Source organism: Triturus cristatus, chromosome 2_2 (genome assembly GCF_964204655.1).
Source record: "Triturus cristatus chromosome 2_2, aTriCri1.1, whole genome shotgun sequence".
Taxonomy (NCBI): domain Eukaryota; kingdom Metazoa; phylum Chordata; class Amphibia; order Caudata; family Salamandridae; genus Triturus; species Triturus cristatus.
The window spans coordinates 1,145,747,443-1,145,772,692 of record NC_140582.1 but is presented as its reverse complement, the minus strand read 5'-3'; positions in this window follow the sequence as shown (position 1 = coordinate 1,145,772,692).

Here is a 25,250-nt window from a genome sequence, read left to right as displayed (position 1 = left end):
GCCTTTGACCTCGCCTAAAGAAACCTATGATCTACAAGTCGCAAGGACTGATAAGGACAAATTGCCCTACACATTTCACAGAAATGTTGAGACGTATCTTAAACATGTCTGATACGAGCGGTATTGTGCTTGTATTTAAGACCGTATGTTCGGGCTGTTAATACCTTTTCAAGCAGTCCTCGGAATCATTCCAAACTTCATGCACTCGGTGTTTGGTGGTCTGCCGCTAATTCTAGCAGTCATCGCAGGAATCTTATTTTTATTCCTACTGCTACGCTATGGCAAGCCAATCCACCAGCGTCACTCCCAGCACCTTGGAGAATGCTCTCCAGGAAAGGAAGTGTCGTGAGCGCATAGTGCAACTATTGTGTTTACCTCGTCTACGAGAACTAAATACCACATGGTTTCTGTCGTTCAGTCCAATCTGGCAAGATTGCATCTTATCTGTTCTACGCTGCCTACTTTGCGGTGAAGAATGCGTGCTAGACATCTGTCTAACACTCCCATCAGTCGTGCCAACGGATATCGATGATCTGCTGGACCCGATAACGGCCCATGCTCTGTGTTGTCCCCAGAGGCTACCAATCCTGATGAAGGCATTTACTGAGATCTCACGCAACATGCTACTGCTGAGGTACGAGATGGATCAACAGGCACACAGGTATCAGCGGACACTGCTACTGACGATCCATCACATCTAAGTGCAGTTAGTCTTCTAAACGAGGTAATCGACCTATCACCGACAACAATAGACAACTTTTTGTCTACAGGATTAGAGGATTTCATGTTTTCCCCAGCATCTTCAAAATAACTTTTGATTTGGCTCACAGTGTACAATGTAATCTATGGATTCGGCCTTCATTTTTTCAAAACAAAAAGACAAAATTTGGAACTTTCCTAAAGATTGCACTTTTGTGAATATTGACTTTTTCTTTTATGGCTAAAAGCTCTGCTTACAGTAGATCTATTCATAGAGAACAGACTTCTTTGAAACACTTCCAGGGACACATTGTCACCTTTCTTCGCATTTATGTAATCGTGACAAGAAATGGCTCTGAACCTTTTTCCTTTCTGTAAAACTGGACCATTTCATTGCACATGTGTATATATTTCGGTTCATTCACTTAGCATTCACTGTAAATATATGCTTAGAATGAAACATTGCTTTAGTATGTACAGCACCTTTGGATTTCATGTCTAGCAGAGTTTTTTTTAACAAAGACTTCTTTTAATATTCTTTTAAAAATGTTTTTAGTGAACATGTGGTACTCAATTTTATGTGTTTAGCATGTTTAGCTGTTAGTAATATCGATCATTCACCAATGGAGTGGGTGTTGTGTTTCAATTTAAATACCTTTATATAGGTTTCCCTGAATCATGTCCTTATATAGGTACAATTCACATTGCCCTTATTTAGGCATAGAATCCCTGTCCTTATTTAGGCATTAGCCATGCTAACCAAATACAGGCATGGTCACCTACATCTGTCCATCCCACGTCACAACGAGTTCTTATAAACCAGACCCTTGAGCCGAACTGGACTTTCCCTAGCTAGGATTATTGATTTCTCCAAGAACTCATCTATTATGCATGAACTACTATTCCTTAGGGATTTATCCATGACGTCTTCCTCTGCCCAACTTTACGTCAATACTAGCATTCCTAAGCACCTTCCAGGTATAAATATACTTTCCCTTACCATGGCAAACCACGGCACGACTCAGCACGACTTGACTGCACGGTTCACCACGGCAAGTTCGGAATAGACCATATCCCGGCCTGACGCACTGTCCAGACGCTGTCATTTCTGCTCACAGAGAATCCAGCTTCCAGTGTTCTGACTCCCTTCGCGGTGTGTTAGAGTTTGAGACCCGGAAAGAGATCCCCACTTCTCTCATTCTAAGGTATGGAGCTGACTAGAACCTAGAGGGACTCTTGGCATACTAAACTTAGTATATACCACACTATAGAAAACAGCACCTACTTCTTACCTCGTACTACATTTAGGTTAGGTACACTGGGGTAGAACTATTTAGAAGCATCAGATGAGTATTCACGTTTTAGCCTGTGTTTTTTATGTATCTATTTATGAATATATGTCATAGCTAAAAAGACTAAGCTATTGCAGTATTATTTCTTCTTACTGCTTACGCTGTGCGTATTATATCTTGCTTACTGTCTAATGATTGCAATAGCTCATATCTCTTACACGAGAAACAAGACTATTCAATAAACTCTTTTATTGAAACGCCTGTCTATCTATTTCTATGTAACTCTGGAGAAACTAAGCATGCACGATTGACTGAGTGAAACTGTTATCTATTGTTTCCACGATTCTGAGACGCGTTCCGATTCTAAGGGAAACAAAGTTGTCATGTTTATACGGTTGTCAGAAACTAATCCCTTCTTGTTCATTCTAGAAGTTTCTAGTGACCTCTGATTTAGCTGGCACACACAAATAATTGTTTAATGTACTCGATAGAAGCATACTGACCTTAGTCCTATGCAAAAACTATAGTGTATATTATTCCAAAGCGCAGAGCCTATAGGGGAAATAGGAACTACACTACAACATCGATGCTGAGAGAGAAAGAGAAGCGAGAGCTGCTAGAAGAAAAGAAGAGAGAGCGGACTGGGAAGATTGAGATCCAAATGACAGCCTGATTACATTTGAAGTTTGCGGAAGAACATCGAGAAGGGAGAGAGTGTAAGAGAGGGATGCGCCCTGATGCGTCGGGGGTGTAGAGAAGACTAGTGAGTATTCACCCTGTCCTGATCCTGCCCTATAGTATTTGTCTCCTGAGTCTAACTCAGGGGACCACCCCCAGTCCTTTGGCCAGAGGGTTGGTTTTCGCTATTTCAAATAGGTAAATAGTATTCTATCTCAAAGTTTGCATATTCTTTGCAATGTATTTTTGATGTGTATCTTTTGTCTCTTCATCTATCTACTCTTATGCATTTATTTGTTGAATGAATTTGTGTCAATGAATGTATTTGATAAATGAATTTTACTCTCCCATATGAAGGTGATGGCGTTTGCACTGTGAAACTGTATTGATGAGCGTTCAATTTATGACTGAAAATCTTAGATAAAACTTATGAATCCTACCCAGATTCGGTGGTTATTTCACTGAGATCTACAAATTTAGTTAGATAGTATGTTAATATCACCATCAACTAACTCAACTAATGGTCCATCGACCAGAGGAAAGAGTGTTGATTTGTGAAAGATTAGTTAAGCATTTAATTCTAAAATTGTTTGTGGTTACAGGGAATTAACTAATCAGAACCTAAGCAAATTACATAAATTGACCCCCCCCCCCCGGCGGATTTGTCCAGGGAGTGTGTATGAACATTTGGGTAAATGTGTATAGGCCCTATTGAGATATCTGGTTTGCGAATTGCTCATCCCTGGGGCTTTCCGCTGAATCACAGTGACAGGGATAGCAGTAAACACCCTTCACAGACAGAGGCCACATAACTAATGGTAAACGAATACCGGGGAGCGGAGGTGAAGCGAAAGCGGGGGGCGGTGGGGAATATGTGCTGCTAGTTTAGTGAGGTAACTGGCCTGGGTGATCATTCTCAATCTGAATACCCCAAGCACTTTGGTTGGAGGATGATAGTCAGATGGACTCTGAACCAGTTACTCATACTTGCCACTGTCTTGTATTCTTTAATGTCTTCACTTGGCTGCTTGACCCATTATATTAAAGCTCTTGATTTTTTGTAGTGTATGCTTAAATGTCATACAATTAACAGTTTTTAAAATGATTCTGAAAATTGCGATGCTTCATTTCTGTACCAAAGGACTCCATGGTGTAGTACCAAAATATGGTAGTCAGAACATCATCTCATACAAACACTTTTCCTTAATATTGTTCACAAAATATTGCGCCATTGGAGTCAGTAATAGAAAATCTACTTTAAAAGGGATGATATTTTTCTGAATAATAATTAAGACACAATAGTTATATCAGACAGTACTTTTACCTCCTCATACTCCTCCAATTCTTCACCGAAATCCTTGCACACCACTTTGGGTAAATGCTCAAAGATACTCTGACCTTCCATTCTCAAAGAATACTCCAAAATAGATTTTTTCCATTCGGGCCAGAATTCTAAACCATCTATTGCCCTTGAGTACGCATTAAATGCACTCAACCACTCTTTTCATCTTGCTGACCGTTCACTGGGGAAGGATGAATGTGAGCACAACAACAGACTGAATAGTGTGCTAAAAGCAATAGCAGCAAGTGTGTGTTTGGAGTTAAGGAAGTAGAGTATTTTGAACACGTAGTATCTTGCAAGGGAATTTCACCTAGGCCAGGGTGTGAAAGTCCATAAGGGAAGTCACCGTACCTTAAGATCATGATGAACTTTGTGTGTTTATGGGCATGTGGGAATTATATGTCAAATTTCTTCAGAATTTTGCCATGGTTGTGGAACCTTTACCAAGGTTGATGAACAGGTTTTCCAAATTTGTGTGGAGTGTGGAGCAGCAGGTAGCTTTTGATGTCATGAAGCAGGAACTTAGTGAGTCCTTTCTCTCCAGGAAGGAAGATGTGTATAATGGTAAATGCCAGTACCATTGGAGTTGGTGCTGTTTCGACGCAGGACTATACAGGCAGGGAGAACACCATCCATTTAGCATCAAACACTTTGAAACAGCAAGAAAGATTGTATTCTGTTATAGAATGTGATATGTTGGCGATGAAAAAATGTAAGTTTTAAGTCTGGGGAACAAATTTTGTTGCCAGAATGTATCACCATCCACTGATTCCCATTTTAAGTCGCTCCAATGTCAACACTAGTAAGGCCACTGCCAAATTGGTTAGACGTAGTTCAAATTTGTTGGAACACTATTTTGATGTCGAGCACATCCCAGGTGGGATGAACAAGAGGGCTGGTTGCCTTTCAAGACTACTGATTCCTTTGGAATTGGATATTTCTAACCAAGTAGTTGACCAAGAAGAAGAGGATGTAGAATGTTTAGTAGCCAGAATTTGTTGGTCAGATCTAGGATGCGTGTCTGAACAGGAATGGATTAATGCTGTATTAAAAACAAGAGTGCAACCTTTGACAACTGTTGCTTCACCCCAAAAAGTATGGGAGAGAGTAGCAATTGACGTTGTTGAACCATTTTGTTATCTTCCAGTTTGCCCCAGTTTGCTATTGTGTTATTAGACTATTACGATGAGGCCAAGGAAGCCTCCGACCACAGGTCGGAGGCTTTACGATCGTCATCAAGGTTTCAATTCCGACCGCCTCATTACAATCTAGGTGGTGGGAATTGAAACCGGCCGGTCATTCTGGCTGGATTCAGACAGACTCAAGGAGCCCATTATCCAGTCGGAAACCGGCACACATCCCCTATGGATGGTGTTTCCTCCGTGGGGATCATGATGCTCGGTTTCCGGCAGGCTTTCCATGCCGGGCTTCCTAACATGGAAAGCCTGTTGGAAAGTGAGAGTGGGGGCCCCCAGCAGGGCCCTCTTCTCCGAACGGCCTCCGTGTGGCAGGTTCCTCACGTCGTGCAGGCTTAACACAATCTCCCCTTTGTCTTTGGGAGCTTGTGCTATGGCCGATTTACAGCCGCCGCAGAAGCTCCCATAGAGAAATGTGAGTATGCGACTGCACCATTTGCGGTCGCATTGTAATTGTGGTGTCAAGACATTTTTGCCAGAGAGGTTTTCCCTGCTGAATTGATGTCGGATAATGGGGTGCAATTTACCTCAAAGGAAATGTTGACGTTTTTACAGAGAGCTGGTATTAAGCACAAACGCTTACATCATCCTCAAAGAAATGGACTAATTGAATGTAAGAACAGAATGGTAGTGGAATGTGTACTCGGAGCGTCTTTGAAAGGTATGGATGTGGAAGATTCTATCAGAGCTATGCTTTGGGCACATTGTAATACAAATAACATGGAAACAAAAATTACTTATTTTTGTGATTTAAGAGGGAGGGAACCTTTTGATTTTCTCAAGCCAGCGTGTGTATCCTGGTCCGGTGTTTTGACAGTGCTGTGTCAGCCAGTTCTGGAAAGAGAATAAATTGAGAAAATATCAGTTTCAGATGTGATCAGAGTTAAATCAGGTGTCATACTATCAAGTGTGCAAAAAGGTTACAACTCAATAAAGGGGATTGGGTGCAAGTGAGGCTACCCAAAGTCAATGTGACAAGAGGGGGAGTAACATTCAGTCAGCCTCATAAAGTTCAAGAGGTTAGTGAAAATTGAAGTGCAGTGAAATTGGTGAATTGCCAATGGAGGAATTGTGGCAAAATTGTGAAAGTGAGCATGGAATGTGCAGAAATGTTATTGGGGCCTGGACATCTTGAATAGGAGGACATTCAGAAGGGTGAATCTAAATACATTCAGATGGTTGTTAATAGTCGTTCTTCACTAAATGCAATCATAGTGTCGACTGGACAGACGATTCAATGTAGACCACACAGAGTTAAGTTTATGCTGGCTAAAATTCCAAAACTATGAGATGTATTAGTTTTTTTCACACAGTGTATTATTTTTGTCTTATGTGGTTTATTTAATTGTTTCTTTATTTCTCAAAATTTTGACATGAATATTTATACTTTGTTTGATTATAGGGTTTTGCTGAATCATCCTGCCATGTAATGTTTGGTTGTTATATCACTGTGTAGACTTTCTTAGAATTTGTTGTGTTGTAAAGGGGGAAGGTGTGTTGTGTCCAAATCATGCTCACGTGGGTTCCGCTCAGGAACGTTCGTGAGCAGGAGTCTGAGTTTACCTTTGGTGAGACAGAGTCGGATGGAGCAGTCTGGAAGTGAGTGCTTTCATCATTGTCTCCCATTCTCTCTGTATCTTGTAACTCTTCAATAAACAGCATTTAATGAACTTACCTGATCTCCCTGTCTTTCATCACTTTGATCTTTTTCTTTTTACAGATCTGGCGTTGTAGGGAAGATGTACCAAGGATCATGAGAAGAACTGCAGGAGGCATTGGCTGCAATGAAGGATGTTGTAGTGGGAGCTGGGATTCAGGAACAGGTGAGGAAGAAGTCCTTGATGACCAATCAAGATCCGGAATGACAAGCAATGGCGTGACATTGGGCGAGACCTTATATAGGCTGAGTTCCAAAAATGGCTGCTGAGACTGCCTTGATCTCGCGCAACCTACAGGAGCCAGCCAGTGGGCTGCTTGACTGGCCTAACACGTATTGTTTCTAGGCATGTGTGAGTATGTGCGTTTGCATGTGTGCGGGTATGTGTGTGAGAGAACCTGCCTCCTGGCCCGCACAGCTTGTGTCCAGAGGTGCCTCCACATAAAAACACACAGCTTGGGTAGCAATGGGGCCTGACAGTTTTGTTTTGATCCTTCATCCTCTAGTTTTCAGCTAACTTAGCAGCACTGACAAACATGCATGAGGTGTGGCACACACTTAGCATGGTTAAGCTGCTCTAGGTATTGCCACATTCTTAGAAAACCTTTAAGGGGGCCCAGTTAAACCAGGGCTGGCAGAAATGGCTGGCAGAAAAGTGCCAATTTGTTGTAACCTTGGCACTGTGTGACAAACCTACATTCGGTTGTATGCCAATAAGTCACTGGGGTCGAGTTTAAGAGTAGCCAATCACATTTTCATTTGCTATTAACTTTGACACTGTTTGTGCAATCTGCCTGAAATGTGCAGGCACTTAGTAACTTATACCCACTGCAGATATTTCATGTTTTGTGTAGATCTAATAAATTGGACAGCAAAAAGATGAAAGGGAGATTAAATCAGTTTTAATCACCTAATATCGTTGGTGTTGTTTTCAGGATCTCCATGAAATTTGGAAGAGATTTTGCATTTTTAACTTACACCCCTGATTTCTAAATGTATGTAGGCCTTGAAAGAGGGGAGCACATTTAAAGAAGATGATTAAAATGTGTTAATTTGCTAATAAATGTGGTAGAGGTTGATAATTCTGTAGAGATGTTGGCAGACATCCATTAGGTTCAGCCTTCTGTTTGTATGTCAAGTTTTAAGTAGCTCTGTCGGGGATAGGGCAAAATTTAAGGGCATATTATCAAGGACGGCGTTAAAATTATCGCTGGTTTAGTGGCAGAAAGCTGCAGCTAAAGCGGCGATAATGGGCTTGATAATATGCCCTGGAGAATTCCAATAGACGCCCATGTTCACACCAGAACATGGACTTCTATTGGCAGTTTTCTGCCGCTGAACCGGCGATAATTTTAACGCCGTTCTTGATAATATGCCCCCTTATGAGTAAAATTGAATCCGCAAATAACTTTAGTGCTGTTAGATGTATCAGCATGTAATCTCACAGGCACCAAATTAAAACCAATGTTAACATATCAGGTTTCATACAGATCAGAGGAGGGAGAGGCAAGGTTGAAGGTGAGGTTAAAAAAAGTGGCAGTTTGTGGAGGGGGTGTGCACATGAAGAACATAAATATCAGCCCCTGAGGCTAAATCCCTGTTGCATGTGCCTACATGAGCTTGGGTTATACACATGTGGTGTTTGGGTGCACACTTTGCGATCTAAGTTTGAGCACAACTTGCAATTTGAAGAACACAGTCTATCACTTTAAAAAACAGAAAAAAAAATCAGATTTGAAGGTCAGTTATGGTTTAGTGAACTCAAAACCAACAAACACCGTGGCATTCACCAGTTATGATACTCAATGCATCTGAGGGAGAGGTGTGGCACAGCGGCCAGAGCGGATGACTCTGGAGCGCAGGGACCATGGTTCGATTGCCAGCAGCAGCTCAGCTCAGCATCATGTGACTCTGGGCAATAGTCCACTCAATCTCCCTGCCGGCCCCCAGCGTCTTGATACCCTTGCGGGGTTGTCTGTTCACCCTTTACAAATGTAAATTATTATTAATATAACGCATACATTGCACACCATACCCACTTTGGCGATGGAATGTGAATATTTGTGGGGGTCCACCCTTCACTAGCTTTCCTAAAGCACGGCATTGCATTATATCTCCATTTGGACAGATCTAGTATAGCCTCAACTTGCAGGGTCACCTTTATTACCTTAATGTGTCCTCTGCATCTTTAAAAAGGTCTTCAGTCCTTATGTATATTTTATATTACATGCACTGCAATTACTGCAGCTACTGCTGCATTTCATGAGCATTTAAACACAAAGTACAGAGAAAGATATATTCTATAAAAAGTGAAAAACAGTTTATTGTCATGCTCGCAGGTCATTGCTTCAAAGGCTGGTTTGTTAACTTTCAATGCTACACATAGTTAACATCAAAACACTCCAAGAACTCGATTGTGCTGCAGGCCACATGTATACACAGAGGTCTTGGGTTTGTTGTAAATGTCAGCTCAGTGCTGATACCCAGCTACATATGACAAGTCACTGCTGATATTGTGAAATACTCGGTTGTTTCTGAAACTTTGCGCCTCGTCGACATGAATATATTATCAATACAGGAGAGGTGATGACAAATTTAGTGCCTGTGAGAACAGAAACTGGCATACAGTGGTTCACGCAATCAAAAAATGTAAGGCTTGAAAAAGGCATGTAAGGCATGCTGAAATGAACTAACATTATGACAATATGCAAAAGAAACAATTCATGGACGGAATGCTGGACAATGCAAACATTCACCCCCAGTCACAAGGATCTAGGTTAAATCCATCATTCTTTTGCTCACCACACCACCCCAGTTTGGACCCAGCCATATGCAAATCAGTCTTGACACTGTTACTTGTGGGAATAGTCCAGCCCGAACTGCCAAGCCAGGTCCTCCCCGGACCGGAAACAAGCATCCTGGGACCGGTTTCTGGGCATCACCCGTAATCAGCCAGGCTAGCTTGAATCCAGTGGTGTAGTGAGCACGGGACCCACGTCTGGGCATACCCTTCCCACTTGAAACCCCGAAACTGGTCCTAGGATGCTTGTTTCCGGTCTAGGGAGGACCTGGCTTGGCAGTTCGGGCTGGACTGTTCCCATGACTGGGGGTGAATGATTTGGTTTTTTCTGCATTCCGTCCATCAATTGTGTGCCTTTTGCTTTCTCGCCCTAAGTGCACCAGGTATGCCCAGACGTGGGTCCTGGGCTCACTTTGCCACTGGAATCAAGCCATCCTGGCTGAAGAGGGGTGAAACCCCAAACCGGTCCTAGGATGCTTGTTTCCGGTCCAGGGAGGACCTGGCTTGACAGTTCGGGCTGGACTGTTCCCATGCACAGGGTCAAGACTGATTTGCATATGGCCAGGTCTAAACTGGGGTGGCATGGTGAGCAAAAGAATGATGGATTTAACCCAGATCTCTTGACTGGGGGTGAATGTTTTGATTTGTTCTGCATTCCGTCCATCAATTGTGTGTCTTTTGCTAACATTATTACAAAGCATGTCAATTTTGTGTTTTGTTATTTGAAAAATAAAGGCATATATTATTAGGTTGTAATATATATTACATATTTTCTAAGTGAATATTAACAAAATAAGAAATAAAAACCATGCAATAGGAGGCAGTAGATTTTATTTAAAAACACATTCCAATATGGCTGACACCAATGTCTAAAATGTGATGAGGCACTTGGTATTTGACTTTCATTTATAGCTGCTGGAGAAATAGGAGCGCAGTGTGCCACCTGGCACCGGCATCACATGCTCACATATGTGCGTTATTACCCTTACCAGGTGTGCTTTTGGGTGCAGGTAATAGATGATATGAGAGTGTGGTGTCAGTTCTGACCTGAATCCAAGAAAGTATTGTGCTCCTGCAGAGGCATTGTGACATATTTCTATTTCACACTTAGCACATACACAATGCCATGATCCATAGGAGCACAACATGCACACGTCATTCATGGATATATTAGAAGGGAGGAACTCTATACAACACAGATACGAAGGGAATACAGAAGCACAGCAGCATAAACAATGATGATAAGCTGGATGCCTTTGTGGTGGACTTGAATGCCAGGAGAATGAATGGTAGGGAATGAAGGACAAGACAGCAGGGGTTGTTGCTACTGGAATCCAGCATATGTCAGTCAAAACAAACAACTTGGCCCCAGAAGCCACAGAGGCCACAGGTTAGACTAAAGCTGTGTGGAGAAGGAAAACTGGAAACACCTACAATTTTACAATCAACAGAGACCAATATAGGACCATACGTTAAACGTTGCATTCGGGTGAGATCCATGACAAAGTGCAAAGATGTATATACAGCACAAGATCACTGCCGCATATAATTCGAAACGTGATGTACTTAGATCATTGAAAGGTAACATTGAGAATGAATTTAAAAAGTGAATGTAACGAACAGAAAACATTAACTTGAAGAGCTCGTGTTGTGGTATTATTTATTCATGTACTAAAATTGTTTATTAATCGTGTCATTTTACATTTAGATAAATGTATTAATTGAATGTGCCTTATTTTCCTATGCAAATTCGTAAAGTTCATATGTTGGTTTCTTATGTTAGCTGAATCTTGTGGGCCTGAAATGCACATCCCTGGAAGCTCTCGCTTTAGAATGAATAGCTAAATTCCATGTGTGCTTTGGAATTTGTTCTTTCTCATGTTTTGTCTTGCAGGTGGAAGAAGCTCCCTTGTTAGCTAGAATAATGTCTTTGTTTTACTGGTCAAGCAAGAAGAGAAGTTGCATTGTAAACTTGAGTTGATAAAGGAATGTTGTTGTGCTTCATAAGGGAGAAGGCCTGGAAACCCAAAACATGCTGTTGCAGAACAAGGACACCGGCATCCTATGGGAAACTATCTTTGAGATCATACTCAGTGCAGATGGCATGAACAGCATAAACTCTTTGGAAAGATACCTATAATAATGCGATTTTGAGAGTAGGTAAAGTGCCCGCTTCTCTGCCTTCTGAGAGAGAGCATCTAAGAGCAAGCTATGTCTGTAGCTTTATTCTACATGACCCATTATTGTGGAGAGACTTCTTAGGAAGGCTCCACATGCTGACACCTTTTATTTTCCATTTCCAAAGATGCTTAAGTAGGAATGTCACTTAGTGTTAGAGTAGGGCTAGATTAATGCTGTTTACTCAACAACCCTCGATGCAAGCAAATGTTGACTCATGCCTTATGATATTCTGCATCCTGCTTCTTGAGCTAATTGCCTTGTTTATGCTACGTTGCCTCAACTGAATATGCAGGCAGGTTTGGCTTTATGCTGATTCCGATGTATTTCTATACGCTCATCTTGAGATGTTTTTATCTTTAGCTGTTTTGGCATTGTAATAAATTAACTAAACTTATGGAGTTGTTTGTGGTAATTAGGCGACAGAAGGATTTCTGGACAATTTGATTGTCAAAAATAGCACATTTTCTCCCCTTTTCATTCATTAGGAAAGAAATAGTAACAGTTATGAAAAGTCTTTTCATTAGTTAAAAAAAAATACCATAGAATACATATTAAGTTCAATATTAATTTGATTTCAGGGTCTGCGTGATCAGGTCACGGTCACATTTTAAGAGGGCAGGCTGTCCTGCAGCTTCTGTCTGAGTCTGTTGTATGTAAATACTAATGATTGCTAGACTTAACTCTAAAATCTACATAACTTTGAGGTAATTTATGTTAGCAGCGTTCCTTATCACATGCAGATTTTCATCCGATTTAGTTAAGCAATAAAAAGGAAGAGATGTACAGAAATGTAATTTATTTTTAATCGTTCTATTTTCAGTATTTCACTTGGGTGTTAAATAGCTTGTCTCTTATTTTTAGCACCCCTGGCTGGTCACTCATTATGTTCACACTTTTTATCAAACTTGGGAGCATATTTTTAAAGGAAATAGTGCTGCGCGGCACTGCGCCAAATTTTTCAGTGCTGATCTGCACCATTTCCAAAACACAGGGCTGCACAGTATTTACAAGGAGATGGTGCATTCCTGTGTTTCTCCTAGCTCCAGAGCAAAAAATAGCTGCCTAGCGCCAGCACAGACAGTAGTAAATTGCCATTATTTAAAGAATGTTTATGTGCAGAAAGGGATACCTTCCTGCGCATAAACAATGATTGATGGCGTTTTGCTCTCTCTATGTGTGCTGCAGAATGCAACACACATAGAAAAAGCAAAAACGAGGAGAAATAAAAGTATTTCTCCCCGTTGCGGCAATCTAATGCCTGCTTTTGCATGACGTTCATTTTTAGCGCTGCCTCAGAATTACACATCCTTGTAAATCTGGGGCAGCGTTAAAAAGCAATGGGTGTTGCGGTGGAACGCCAACAGCAACACCTATTGCATGCCCATCTCACGGAGAAAACTGCATAAAAGGGTACCATATTTACAAATCGGTGTTAAGCCACAAATAGTGGCATAATGTCGCTTTGTAAATAGGGAGCAGGGCATTGCGCCACCGGAACATCGGTAAAAATTAATTTCCGGTGGAGCAATCCCCTTTTGAGTATGCCCCAAGGTCGAAAATTGAAAGTTCTTTGGGGGTTATTTACAAGCCCCTGGTGCCGCCACAGCGTCACTTTTAATGTGGGAAAAAGTGACGTACCAGCAGTTCAAGAGACCTGTAAATAAGCCCCTTTGTATATCATTGATATTGGTGTTTTGGTGCTGTTACACATCTATCTCAAGCATTTCTCTCAGGAAAGTGGTACTGCTTTATACAGGCTGCCAAGGGTAAGCAAAAGACTCCTCATAGAAACCAGTTTGCCTTGTTGGGACCAGGTGGATGGACATTGACATCCTCACCCAAACATATAATCCATCATAGCAGATCATTTGCACTGCCCTATCAAGGTTGGCTCTAAAATCAACTTCCACTGCTACACCCTAAACCTTCAGCCCAAGAACAATGTATTGACTTTAAAAAAAACCATCACCAAGCCTCAAGCCATCCTAGATGACACTGCCTTGATCCTCTCAGGCAAACATGATTCTTGTACTCAGCATATCTGGAATCTTCTCATCAGTGGCAAATCCTGGTTCAAGAAATTTGATCCATCCTAAAAACATTATAAAGCTCCTTCATTCGACTCAGAGTCGGAAACCTCACCCAAGGGTTCTGTCCCTTGTTTTTGATGAACACACAAAGGGGACCGCTTTTTCATGGTACTCCTCCAAATTAATCAGTTAAAAGTATATTGCAGATTCTTGACCCAATCTTTCTCCACTTTCCAACATCAGTGTTAAGCCCTCCAGGCTGCCCCACTTGTAATTGAAAAACATATTGGGCCTCATTTATGAAAAGTGACGCATCACTGCGTGAAAACAGTGAAGCGTCACTTTTCACTGCGCCCTGCCTGCGACTCCAATGATGCGTCATATTTACAGTATGACGCATCATGTCGCAAGGAGTCACAGATACGTCAGTATTTCTGACGTATCTGTAGGCGCAAAAGTGACGCATTGCTGGAGTGTGTCACAAAAGTGACGCAACCCCAGCAATGTGTCCTTTCACATGGGGCAAGCCCCATGTGAAAGGGCCTGCGTCAGTCTTACGCCTGCTGTGAGGCAGGCGCTTGATATTGACGCATTTGCACCCTAGAAGTGGCGTAGTGAAATCTCGTAGATTTCACTGCGTTACTTCTACGATGCTTACTTACGTGGGAACGCCCACCCTGCATACATTATACCTGACGCAGGTATAATGTAGCGCAGGGGTTTAAAAAGTGACGCATCTACCTAGATGCGTCACTTTGTAAATATGGTGCAACAAGGTCCAGTTTTTACGCCGCTGATGCGTCACAAAAAGTGACGCACCGGCGGCGCAAAAGTGACGCAAGGACTCATAAATGAGCCCCATTGTTTTTCTGAAGGGCTCCAGCTAATAAGATGTGAGGGATGAGCGTGGGAAAGAAGGTAGAATCTCCCTGTCAGTCAAATAGTATGTTTTTTCATTTCAGGGATTTCTAATGTGCTCCTCAAACATGTAATGCTTTTTTTCCAAGATCACGTGTTAAAAGCCCCAAATTCCAGCAAGGAACTCCTAAAGGTTTATAAAAAAACGACCTACTGTTTCATCAGTAACCACAGACACAACTACTCTCCAAAACTTCATACTGCCTTTCCATATCAAGAGATACACCATGAACATTAACCATGCTAAAAAACACTACAGCATCAATCTAGCAGTAGAATGTAACACAACCCCTGTAGTTATGCCTCTATGCAAGATGCCAAATAATCCCACATTTTTAGTGCACTAAGGGGCATATCAGCAAGGGCCTGTGATAATTATCGCGCTGCACTCTTAGTGCGAGGATAATTATCGGAGGCTAGCGCTGGATTCGATCGCGGAGATAGCGTGCTATCAGCAACGCTTATCTCCCAAGCGATAGGAATCCATGCGTTAGCTGGAAAACAGTGTAATTATTGCTGGAAATCCAGCGATAATTGCACTGCGACCAGCGATACCTTGCTGATAGGGCAAGGTGGTCTTAGCCATGTAATCCACCTCCCATTGGATTACATGGCTAAATCAGATTACAAGCAGGCGTAAGGAAAGTAACGATAACTGTGGTTAGCGCTACTTTTCTTATCGCTCTGCTTGTTTGCGTGCAGTTTGATAATTGGAGAAATGTCGGTTAGCGACATTCCTCCAGTTATTTTGGCACGGAACACCCACTTTGCATCTCATTAGAGATGCAAAGCTGGGCGTTGTTGTAAGGGACGCTAAATCAGCAAAACACGCAATAGCCCGAAAACGGACGCAAAAGCGGCGGTAATTTCATAGCACCGCCTTGCTGATATGCCCCAAGAATCTTCAGACTACTCCACTAAAACCTGTAACACAATGTTCATTAAACTGTGCCATATAGTCCTTGCACCAATCATTTTAAAATGCATTGATGTTTCAGTTGAAGAGAGCAAAGTTCCCATTAAACTGAGCTACAAATTTTAATTGTTGAAGAAACCCAGTGGACATCCTGATTAACTATTTATTGTTAGGCCAATCTCTCCATTTTCCTTGCTTAGTAAAGGTCCGCAAAACAGAAATTAGAACTCAATCACTGCCCTACCTTGAACATAACAATCTGTATAGTGCCCTCGCATCCAGGTTTCATCCTCGTTGTGAAACTTGAGATGGGGAATTGCTCATCCTCTAAGCAACACTCAGTGTGTTCAACTCCAAAATTATTCCTGCACTGTTAAAGAAACATCAATTATTTGAATAATGTTTCCAATTCCTTCTGCGTGGGTGGGTTCCAACAGGTAGAGCTGGCTTCATTACTCTTCACCTCCATGAGAATTTTCTGAGGGGGCCCTAAAGAGTCGCGACTGTCACAGAGAGTCTTCAGACTCATATGGTATAACTGGCTGACATCGTTGATGACTGCAGTATTTGCTATTATATGTATGCTGCCAATAGCCAGATTTATTTCCAAATTTTCAATGCACAGGGAAAATGCCAGGCCCCCACTGCCTATCTCGTGTTCAAAGCTTGATGAATCAGAAATGGCTGTGTTTGAACGTCTCCAGAACTGAGGGCTTAATAGTTGGTTCCAGTAATCCAACTTCTTGCCCATTGAGTTGCCACCATTCTTGGAGCCCCCACCATTTCCTTTGAATAAACTGAGTGCGCAATGTGGAAGTCATTATAGGCAGAGGTCTACCTTTACCGCATGAATAACATCATCAAAATGACTACGGTGACGTCCTGCTCATTTTACCTACAATCTGTCATCTCCAGAATGAATAACCAAGACCTGCAGCTGATGAATTTGGCCGTCGGGCAATCACAAAATGCCAGTATAATAATGATAAGAAGATGACATTATGTACTCTATACTGAAGTGTATGTGACGATCCGATGGTATTGGACTACGTTTCTAACGAATTGGCGCATTGACCCCTCCCGTTGATCATTTGTGGGGATTATAATATTAATTTACCCTCCGATTGGTCATTAGATGCTGGGTACAAATATAAGGGGAGAAAACCAAAAGTATTCCAGGCTCTTAAAACCCATGGTCTGCTAGACTGTTGGCAAGTAAAACATCCAGGTAATCCAGGATAGACTTTTTTCCCATCCACATTCTATGCATGCTAGGCTAGACTATATGTTTACATCTGACACGTTGAGTTCAAATTGTCTCATCAAAAAACTTCCATGAGTACTATTGGATCATAACCCTTTAATGTTAGATTTAGATATGGGTATTATAAACCCTAGTACATCAATCTGAACCATTGAGAGGGCTTTGCTGCTGAATAAGGATTATTGCAGACACATGAGTGAGTGGATTCCCGGGTTCTTGGAGGACAACATTTGGAGTACCACAATCGACGTGGTGTGGGGCGCTTTAAAAGCAGAGATTAGAGGGGAAACACTTCAATTCTCATTAAAATCTAACAGAGAGGCTAAGCAAAAAATGGATACATTATATAGTAAACTGGGAGTAGTCGAAGAAGGTTTAATTAAGGCAGTGCAAGAGGGACGGGAAACCAAAAGTGAATTAAGTTTAGTGGCGGTCTTCAAAAACTGTATCTTAGATATTTTGACAGAAAAAGCTATACTTAAGGCAACAACACATAGAGAAATGGTGTACAAATTAAGTGAGCAGATCAGACATCAGCATGCAGTCTGTACCAGACAACAAAATACTACCAATCTGATATGTGAAATTAATGACCCAGATTATGGCCCTAAAACCGAATATCAAGCAATACAATCTGCATTTCAGATGTATTATCAGAAACTGTATGAGGGGTCTGGTGTAGAGCAGGAGAAAATTGAGGAATATCTAGATCAAAGTCCCCTGATAAAATTAGTGGAAGAGGATCAGCTCAGTCTGGCTCAAACCCCACAATGGGAGGAAATATTGATTTCTATAAACAGCTTAGTCAAGGGGAAGGCTGCTTGTGTAGATGGTATACCCGTAGAGTTTTATGTAAAAAATGTTCCCAACAGATGCAGGGGATAATTAGTGATCTTTTTATACACATCTTTCATGGAGGCCGAGCCCCAAGATCATGGTCTTCGGCCAAAATTGTGATTTTCTTGAAAAAAAAACAAGACCCCTACCGAACTCAGATCTTATCGTCCCATTACTTTGATCAATAGCGATTCAAAAATGTATTCAAAGTTATTAGCCAGTCGCCTAGCATCAGTCATACATAAAATAGTATCTAATCGACAGCATGGGTTTATTCCGGCAAGATCCACCACCGATCATGTCCAAAGAGTGATCTCGCTGTTTGATTTTACTGATGTTTCAGGAGACCCTATGGCATTTATTTTATTGGATACTGAAAAAGCATTTCATAGGGTCTCCTGGAAATATCTATGGACGGCTATGTTAAGGAGTGGTACTAGGGAAAACTTTATTAAGGCAGTCCGGATGCTATATACTGAACCATCGGCTGTAGTAATGGTTAATGGGTCATTATCAGAAAAGATCTTGATCACTCGAGGGACTAGGCAGGGATGCCCATGTTCGCCTCTATTATTTGCTATATTTATTGACCCCTCCATCTGTAGATTAGAGAATAATGCATTAATTCCATCTATACGGGCAGGGAATTGGGCTACAAAAACACTGGCACATGCGGATGACATTGCTCTAGTCACATCGGATCCCAGTATAGCTATAAAGGAGATTGAAGAAGATAGGGTAAATTTTTGGTGTTGTATCCGGGTATAAATTAAATCAAGATAAAACCCAGATAATACTTAATCAACAAGGTAGAATGAGTGATAATCGCGTAGCCACTTATTTGGCTGTTAGTGTTACATCAAAGCTGGACAACCTAGTCAACGATAACCTAACACCATTAGTGCAATGTACTAAAACAGATCTCATAAAGCTTAATAATTTGCATCTGTCTATCGGGGACCGATGTAATATAATAAAAATGCTCTCTTTACCTAAATTTTAATACTTATTTAGGACAATTTGCCTGGAGTGTACACCTCAGTAGTTCAAAGAAATAGAGAGTTTATTCTCTCGGTTTATATGGAGCTATGCGAGACCACAGAGAGCACGGAGGTTTATTATGCTGCCAAAAGACAGAGGTGGGCTGGCTCTTCCCAATCTTAAATTTTACTATTGGGCAACTACATTGAGATAGTGCCGTGAGCTCCTGCTATTAAATATGGAGGATAGTTCGAATGATAGAATTCCAACACCTCAGGAACTAGTAGTTCTGGGCAAAGGTGCTAAAGGGCTCTTGTGGCGACAACTCCACGATAACTACTATAAGAAAGTCAGTTTCAAAACTATCTTGGGCATACATAAGGTTTATGCCAAAGTTCTCAAAACATTGGGAATTGGTAGGCTATCTTACTATACACCGCTAATGAATAACCCCAATCTCCCAGAAATTTTTGACGATGCATGTATGAATAGATGGACTCTAGCGGGCATTAACCAACTTGGTTGCTTTTACTCTCCATATGGGCTAAATTCTTTTGAAGAATAAAAAAACAAGTATTTATTAGACCATAAGGAATTCTTCAAATTTCTTCAGGTTAGGGATTTCCTCTTTAAAAAAGGGGGAGGAGGATCTAAATTTCAATAATTCAAAATTCTGGAAAACTTGATTTATAACAGAATACCTGCTATTGGGGAAATATATCAAGACATGAATGCCTATTCGCTAGATGACATGGAAAAATGTTCCACGCAGTGGCAGACTAAGCTGGGGATTTCAGCAGATATTTTTTATAGTTCATATGAGCTATCTCAGTCCCTCTTAATGTCTACTAGACTGCAAGCTCAGTACTATAAGACATGTTTTTATTATATTATACACCCAGTAAGATAGCTAAGCGGGGGTCTGGTAAGGGAACCGTCTGTCCTCGGTGCTCATTGTATGCGGCCGATCTAGTGCATATTTTTGCTTCTTGTCATGTATTACAAGAATTCATTAGCAGCATCGCGATTTTTCTGTCAGAAATTCTTAAAACTAGAATAGAAATTTCAGCTGTAGATATAATCTTGGGGTTAACTGGGGGTAGTCGACCAAGGAATGCTCAAGGATTAACTTTTGTAGCAATGGCAGTCCTAAGGATTTGCCTAGCATCAGCTTGGCTAGATCCGAACCCACCAGGATTTCAACAATGGCGCACCAGATTTCTGGCGACATGTAGTCTAGAAACAGTTATATATAGAAGGAAAGGACGTACTAAATGTAAAAAGGGCTTAAAAATATGAGATCCACTGGTCAAGTGGATGCGGGAACATAACGGGACTGGCTAGATTTCCATACGGTTCTGAACTAGTTACAGTCCACACTATTATGAAATTATTTTAGGAGTAAATATATATGAAGATAATGTATGTTATGTATGTTCGTTCTGGATGTACCTGAAATGTACCTGAAATTGTTTTGTCAAGATTCCCGGCGCAATGTGAAAATCTTGTTGTTTTTGTATTATTTTTTTTGTATGTACTGTCTGAGGAGGGTGGGGGTGGTGAGCGGGGGTAGTTTGTTTGACTGGAAAATACTTAATACATTTTTTTTTTTTTAAAACAACAGAATGGATTACTGTGAGGGAATCTATGCGTGGCTTGCATAAACAATGAGAATCAAACTCCGTAGAGAGCAAAACTACACTGTTCATACCACCCAGGGAGTGAAGCAAACCAACAATATCTCAACATGTCCAATATTTCTCCACCTGCTCTAAAACAGACACATAGATTGATATTACATACAAAGACCAGGCCCAACCATACTGGGAACTGTTGAGAGCCTGACCTCTAGTACGACTGAAATTGTCTAGTGGTGGTGCGGGTGCTGGAGCAGAGTTTTCTGTTGAAAATCTATTGGGTTTTTAAGCTCCGGTTTGTCTATATGTCGAAAATTAAAAATATTAATTTGTAACGTTAATTATTTGTTTTGTGTGAAAATTCTGATTAACCAATACGAACTAACAGGAGAAAACTACATGTGGGAATGCATACGTGTTGCTTAATAATAATGTGCAGGTTTTATTAAATGAATGTTGCTAAGTGTTGTTTGTTTTAAAGCACAAAACGCTTTTGAAATAACGTGTACTAATGCTTAAATATGTTGCAGATGGCTGGTTAATTACATACACATAAGGGTATTAGTGGGAATTAACACTGTTTAATCATTGCGATGATGTAGTAACGTTGTTTGTATTTCTTTCGATTAAGATGGTTCATTTTGGCCTAAGACAAGATGGCTACCGTTTGCAGCCTGTATTCGAGTGATGAAATTTTGATGAGAAGGCCTTGCTGAACGTGGTCAAGAGTCACCTGACCACAGCCTTCGCCTGGTTTAAAAGTTTTCCGCGAGGACAGCAGTTCTGGGCGTTAGTCCAAGTCCTTGGGCAAGGATAAAGTACAATGAACATTGTCCAGTTTGTGGTGACTCTGCTAGAGATATCAAGGAAGAGCGGCTTCGAAAGAAACATTTGTAAATTTGAGTTCCTTCTTCCGTTTTTATTTTTGTGATTTTTCTGAGCGGAGATTTTCCAAATGTAGCAATGCTACATCCTTTCCTGCTCGCTCTGCTCAGCGGCTCAACGGAAATCAAGAACATTTTATGTTGCCATTATTTTGTAATTTTGATTATAAATATACTAGACTAGAGAGGGTTCGTGGTCATTGCATTTGGATTTCTGAGGCCACTTCTTTCCGAATTTGCGTTGGTGAGGATCGATGCTGTGAGGACGGCGACTTGGGAGACTTCTACTAAGAGACCTGTCCTGACTCACTTATGACATTTAGCTAGAATAGGTAACTATGAGAATAATGATTTATTTTGATTGCATTTCCATTTGAACTAATTTTAGATAAAGAATCATAATTTTAAAATATAGTGTTGGTGGTTATTTCTTGTCAATTATTGAGTACTCTATTGTGATTATTGTTGTTTAAATCATGACTCAAGACAGTGTTAATTAGGTCTTATCGACCTTGTTGTAGATGCAGGGTGTTTAGGAGTTTCCTCTCTCATGGTTGGTACTTATAGAGTAATCTGAGTGTATGTTAGTGAAATGGGCCCAAGAGTATGGTGAGTGTATGTGCGTGTATCTGTGAAATTACTCTATCCGTGGAAGTAGGGAGAATTTATATGCCCTGATCTGCACCAATTTCCTGGTAGCAGAATTTGATGGTTATTGATTATTGTCTTGATCTGATTAGATTGCTTGTATTTTGGCTTTTTGATTTATTGATTGATGTTGGTATATGTGCTAATACTATATGTTGGAGTCGTCGTGTTGAGTTTTATGTAGTGCTTCTGGAATTTGGGAGCTGGTAGCAGTTCCGTAGTAGGGCAGAGGGAAGTATATGCTGCTCTCGGGAAAGACGGGATTGTTGGAATTACCTGTACGTATGCAGGAAAAACGTGTGACAATTGAAGTTGCGCGTCACATTGTCTGGGTTCGGAATCAGTAACATCGTCGTGTGTTACTATTAGGGATATATTTCTAGTATAAAAGGAGTGTGAATGGTAGCGTAGGTTATCTGTGAAACTCTGGTCTTAAGTCCCAGGGATCCGTAAGGTTTGCCGTTAAAGCTTAGCACGGGAGGAGTAATAGGTATTCTCTGAGTTTGTCTGAAGGACTGGGCAGAGGTAAATAAATGCTGCTTGGTTAATGTGTGATATAATTCTGTAGTGGGACAGATTGTTCGCTGTTCTTGGGAAAAGCAGGATTCTGTGTGCATGTACTACATTTTCTTGTATGAAAGTGCGTGAATGTATGAGCATTTAGTTGATTGTAAGACTCTTTGGAGCAGTCCTAGAGGAAGCAGTTACTGGATGCATGTTAGAAGGGCAGAGTAGAAGAATGTGCTACTGTGTCAACAAGAGTAATAATTCCGTAGTGGAACAGAAGTGAGTGCTGTTTCAGGGAAGAGACGGGATTCTTGTGAAAAAGATTTCTTTACTATTCTATGGTTAGCGAAGCAGACAATGGAGATGTTTATATGTTGTAACTAATAGATATTGTAAAATTTGACACAAAGTCTACTGAGAAGATTTTTGTAAAGGAGGGGTAGACGAGTGACAGGAGACAGGAGCAGGAGCGACTGCAGCGACTGCTGACGTAAAACAGACCGCGCTCTGATTGGGTAGTGGATCAGAACAGTGCTCGCGCTGGGATTGGTGTGTTGGTGTGAGCCGCGCAAGGATTGGAAGGGGTACAAGGTGACGTAGACGCTCCAGGATTGGTGCGTTGGTGTGAGTCGCGCTGTTATTGGATAAAATATCGTACTGTACAGTTGTATTACGGAAGGGATTAGAAAGTTTTGGTAAACGCAGAAATGTATTACCAAGAAGAGAAAAAGAAGAAATCCTTGTTCGGAAAAATAAAGAGATGGTTTGACAAGGATAAAGATGTTAAAACAAGAGAAGGTGAATTGTTACCTCCAACGAAAACGCCTGCATCGTTTATGGTTGCGAGATATGGGTATCATACCTGTATATGGTTGGAGAATTGGGCTAGATATACTAAGGAAGATGGTGTCTTAGCTTTCCCAGAACATGGTTCATTTAATCTGGCTGTGTTGAGAAATTTGCGAGAGAAAATGATGAGCCTAGAGCCTAGACCAAGGCCGACACAGTTTGAGGCTTTAGTGGAATGGGAAGAGGAAGTACATGAGCGAGAAAAGCAGAGGTCTGGAGGCAATTATAGGTACATGTTTGGGAGGAAACATGATCGTGAAACTCATCATGATCGAATGAGGAGATGGCGAGATGCTAGTATGTCAGAGGGATTATATCCTATGAGAACAGTTGATAAGAAGGAAGAAAGGAAGGGTACGGAGAGGGTTCCTGAGGCAGAAGTGAGAAGATATGGAGTTAGCGATTATGAGGATGAGGTCTTGAATGACATGATTTACAAGAGACCACCTCCATATAGACCAGAACCAGAAGAGAGCACACCAGTTGTTTCTCCGATAAGAGATACATTGCGTATCATTGAGACAGAAGTTGTGACACCTGAATTAAGAAGTGGTAACCCTTTTAGAGAAAAAGAGGGAGAGAAAAGATGTGGTGATGAGAATACGAGAGAATTAGCCAGAACTACATCAGAACTGACTGAAAAGATTAGGGAACTAACGAAGAATCTAGAAGCTGTTACAGTGCCTGTAACTATAGGTCCGGTTATGCCTGTTTTTGATAAACAGAGGATGGGTGAAAATGGTCTGGTGGTTCCATATGTTGGGAATAAGATAACAAGTTTGGCTGGTCCCTCAGGAGATTCAGGAAAAAGGACAGAAAGTAATGATGATTTGAGACAATCCAGACGTGACACATGCAGTAGAGGATTAGAGGTACAGTCTAATTCGAGATTGGATACTAGTGATGCTAGTTGTTCAGGGATGCCAATGTTAGAACCACAGAGGATGCCAGAAAAAGTGGTTCCAGTGAAAAGAACTACTGAAATAACAACTGAAGATTTGAATGAATGGATGAAAGTCCTTCAAAAGAGGGATAAATATTCCCAGGCAATTGATGTGGCCAAGTTACGCATAGAATTAGAGGAGCTTGTTGTAGGGACAGTTCCTACAGACATTCTAAAAAATCATCATGATGGAGAATTGTTAGTCATGTGTAAAAACATTACCTGGAGAGCTAAAAATACACATGACAGGTTAAGAGCAATAGCGAATGAGCAAGGAGTTGACATTGATAAGGTGAAAGCATTGCAGAGGTCTTACAGGATGGATTTTACAGACAAGGATATTGAAAATTTGAATAGTAATGGTAGAACAGGACAGATTAAAGAGATGATCGCCTTATTGCGAAAATGGGGTGACGTAGAAAAATGGAAGGATAGGTGGTATAAGATAAGGGAAGAATCAGTGGACAGGATTTATTCAGCATTTCCTGTAAGAGAAAAAGAGAAAACAGTGGATGCTTATCCTATGAGAGAAATACCTGGAGGAGGATATGTACATGTTCCATGGACCAGACAGGATATTCTATCATTTACGAATGATTTCCCTCGACTGAGAGAAAAGCCCGTTGAGTGGTATAGGCAGGTAGACAGGTTTGTGAAATTGTCAAAGGTGCTGTGGATTGACCTGAATAGTCTGTTTGATATAATTGTTCCAGCAGATTTGTGGACTGAGTGTAAAATAGTTGTAAGTTGGCCTACTGAAGAATATCCAAGAGATCCGAGAACAGGAGCACCAGATCCAGAGGTAATGAGGAGGTATGATCAGGTGATTGTATACCAGAAAAGTAAAGTACCTCCAAAAAAGACAGACTGGGTTAAGATAGATCGAACACATCAGGAAGCAAAATAATCAGTTCATGCTTTTTATGAGAGGCTGATACTGGCTTTTAAACAATTCAGTGGGGATGAGCACCTGGGTGACAAAGATTTGAGT